The sequence below is a fragment of the Siniperca chuatsi genome, linkage group LG15 (assembly GCF_020085105.1).
Source record: "Siniperca chuatsi isolate FFG_IHB_CAS linkage group LG15, ASM2008510v1, whole genome shotgun sequence".
Classification (NCBI taxonomy): Eukaryota; Metazoa; Chordata; class Actinopteri; order Centrarchiformes; family Sinipercidae; genus Siniperca; species Siniperca chuatsi.
The window spans coordinates 2,504,799-2,508,251 of NC_058056.1; the positions used below are offsets into that span (position 1 = coordinate 2,504,799).

General features: G+C 39.2%; 1 protein-coding gene across 5 annotated transcripts in view; it reads right to left on the reverse strand.

Moving 5' to 3' along the window:
- The window catches only part of dicer1 (dicer 1, ribonuclease type III), a 75,190-nt gene extending 73,573 nt beyond the window's left edge, over positions 1-1,617 (reverse strand). For 2 of the 5 annotated variants that reach the window (XM_044165780.1, XM_044165783.1), the window contains exon 1: positions 1,349-1,615. The gene's annotated coding sequence lies outside the window, so the exon portion shown is untranslated. Of the gene's footprint in view, positions 1-1,348 lie in introns of all 5 variants that reach the window. The other 3 variants (XM_044165782.1, XM_044165781.1, XM_044165784.1) reach the window with 3 other exon arrangements.
- Positions 1,618-3,453: the final 1,836 nt, after the last annotated feature.

The window sequence follows — 3,453 nt, forward strand, 5'->3', positions numbered from 1 at the left end:
CACCAAAACATCTAGATGGATAAATAGCACAACAGATAAGAGGAAAAATATGTAAAACGGTCCGTTTAAGTTGAGCAGGAAGAGTTACAGAAATGTTAGGTCAACAAAAGGGTAAAAAGGACTTTGTTGTTTTCAACATAACAACGACTTATTAAATTTCAAAAACATTTACAAATAGCAGTGTTGGTCTGAAAGGGGCTTAAGTAACTTTGATCCCAATGTCAGTTTCTTTCACACCTGTGAGCTCATATTGACATGCCGAGGTCCCACAGTTTTGCACAGGGTTTGCTGCCAAAGAGGAAATTGTTTCTGGCAGCTATGTCAAGCAAGACACGCATGCCGAACACAATGTTTAGAACATTAGCCAGAATAATTCATTTTCACTGCATCATATCCAATAGTAGTCATTAACTGACCTCGGGCCAGTATGACATCAATTTATATTATTGTCCACCGTAAACCAGTTGGTAACACACGTCATTTTTACACCATATTAGCTTCCTCTCTTAAAATGTACCATTAAGTTAAGGTTAACGTTACACAGACCATGCTGAGTAACATTAGCTAGCTAGTTAGCAACTAACCAGCTCCATTTCTGTCAAGCATTTGTAGATAACTAACGTTAGCTGAGTTAATGTACATGACCACAACATTAAAGCAAGTTGATTCAATATTTTGTGATGCCTGTTTGAAATTATAGGCACACTAAAGACAGCAAAGCCTCTCAAGGTTCGTGGCCTCATTATTGGTGGCAAAGAATGAACCGTGACGTTAGCTTACATTAACAAACTACTGGGTGCTAACGTGACCATATGACAAATTAGCTTATTTACGTTACGTTAGCTCAGCTGATACTATGTTGTAAATAAAGACTTGGTACAAATGAAGTATCTAAACAATGTCTCAGATAGCCTATTATCCGCTTACACAGCGTTACCGACTGAGCAAAGACTCGCATTACTGCAATGGAAACCCTCTTGCGGCGTTCAACAGGGTAACTTTACCTAGCATGGCTAGCGAATGTTAACGCTAAATCAAACGGATCGCGCCTGTCTGGAACCAGTTATTGACCTGGCTATTTTAATGGCTACAGGCATGTAGCCTGTGTCTAGTGTGCCTGTCTGGCCCCGACCGTGTGATTTATAGAGCTAAATTTAAACATGGCTTCTCCCAAATATTTACAGCTTCTAACAGTTAATGCAACAGAACGTCTGGACAGTAACTGCAGCCACCATGCACCATCACCATGTAAGCCAGCCAGCTTGCTAATAGCTAGCAAGGCCAACACATGCAAAAGAGTAACGTTATTCCAGAAAGACGAATCATCCAATTCGGTTCATAATCTCACCTGATGTATGTTTTTCTATTGATCGTCTTGGCTAAAAAGACTTGAAATCATTCGTTGGATATCCTCACTTCCAGTCACTCTTGCTGTCCCGATTTGGTGGCTACTCGTCCACGGTAGGACCACTTCCTTTCACCTGGGCCTCTGCTACGCCAAAACATTAACGTAAACTGCGTAACTACCGGCCGCACTCTGACACGCCATTCTACTAAAGTGAACGAGAATCCCTGTCCTTTGTAATGTGCTAGAAGTCTGGAGAGTACGACTGTCACTGGCCTCATTTGAGGGAAGACAGAAGAAACCGTTGTCTGACTTCACTTGTAGACCTATTTTAGAGCAGCAAAGCAACATTTAGCTGCTTTACTTTCTGATCTTGACATTACTCAAAGTTTATTTTGCCTTTTTTCACAAAACAAAATCACGTATGAAACATTAAAGTGCGGGAGATTTAGGTAAATAAGTATTAAACATTGAAATAAAATATAGCGATAACAGATAAATAGAATGGATAGGCGAATACAAATTAAATAAGTAACTTTCATTTTTACTATTGCATTACAAATATGAAAACTAAATAAAATGCCAAGACTTTATTAATCAAGTCAAATTCACATGTTACAGTCTGAAGAGTTAGGGAACAGATAAATAACTATCTAAGGTGAAAACAAACAAACAAATGACACCCAAAAGCTATACACATTTACAATATGCACATTATATACAGTACATTACAATACTTGAGCCATACATGATTGTGCATGATGATTTGTGCTTTGTGCAAATAGCTCTGCATAGTGTAGGCCTGCAACTATTCTGCCATAAAGTCTACTTTTACGTTGCCTGTAATGCTCCAGTTTTTCTTTTTTTTTTTTTGATACTGTCATAGAGGTGTTATTTATGTTGTATGTTTCAGCATTGAGGTTGTAGTTAGTGGTGGTGTTGTACTTAGCTGCATTATATTCAGAGGTGTTTCTTATATTCTAGGTGAGAGAGGTTGTCAAGGATGCCACCGATCTTATCCCTCAGCCTTCTCTCTGCCACTGCTGCCACACTGTCCAGTTCCACAGATTTGGTCTTCCTGACCAGCTTGTTAAGTCATCATCAGCCCTGATGCCTCTTCGCCGGCACACAGCTGCAAAGAACAGCGCACTGGCTGCCATTGATTGGTAAAACATCTTTAATAGCTGGTTGCATTTTTAACAAGCTCACCTAAAATATTGTTTTCAGTGAGTTGTGACAAATGTAACTTCTGGAGGCAGGGCACAATTGAGACATAAACTTATTCTCAGATTCTATTCCATTATCACTTGTGTATCATATACAGAAAAGATTTCAAGCATTTGATTGCAGTTGTGGAAGTGTCTATGTTAATTTCAACTAATTTGATCTGAATCAAATTTTGAGTCAAAGCTTTTATAATTAGGTAGGTAGGTAGCTCTTTATTTGTCCCTGAAGGGTAATTTCAGTCTCACAGCAGCAGAGATATGTAGGGAATAGGAAATGAATAATAAATAATGAATTTATGAGGAATACAATAAAAAATAATAAAAATACTAAGAATACTAATACAAATATGTGAGATCTATGTGCAATGGTATACATCATCAATATAGTATAAAATGTATTAAAACGGGTCACATGTATAGTTGGTACAGTATAGTACAGTCCATGAGGGGTGACCATCATGCAAGGCCTCAGAAACCACCGAGTTGGATGAGACTGAAGTCACTACAGCAGGCGTCATTGTGTGGTTAAATGAAGCGCTCCTTTGAACACCTCTGAAGGATGAGTGGTTGCTGAAGAACATGCGAAGCAGCCTGTTGCACACATTGAATGACCTGAGCATCCTCAGGAAGTACAGGCTGCTTTGCCTTTTCCTATAGAGGGCCCCTCAACTGTCTGACCAGTCTAGTTTGTTGTTGAGGTGCACCCCCAGGAACTTGTATGACTCCATCACATCCACCTCCTCACCCTGAATGGTGATAGGTGTAGGTGGCTTCCTGTTCCTTTGGAAGTCCACCACCAGCTCTCAACAAGTTAGTATTACTTAAAAAATATCTTACATTTACATCAGCAGATAAAAATAGATTTTTTCACAATCCATCAGG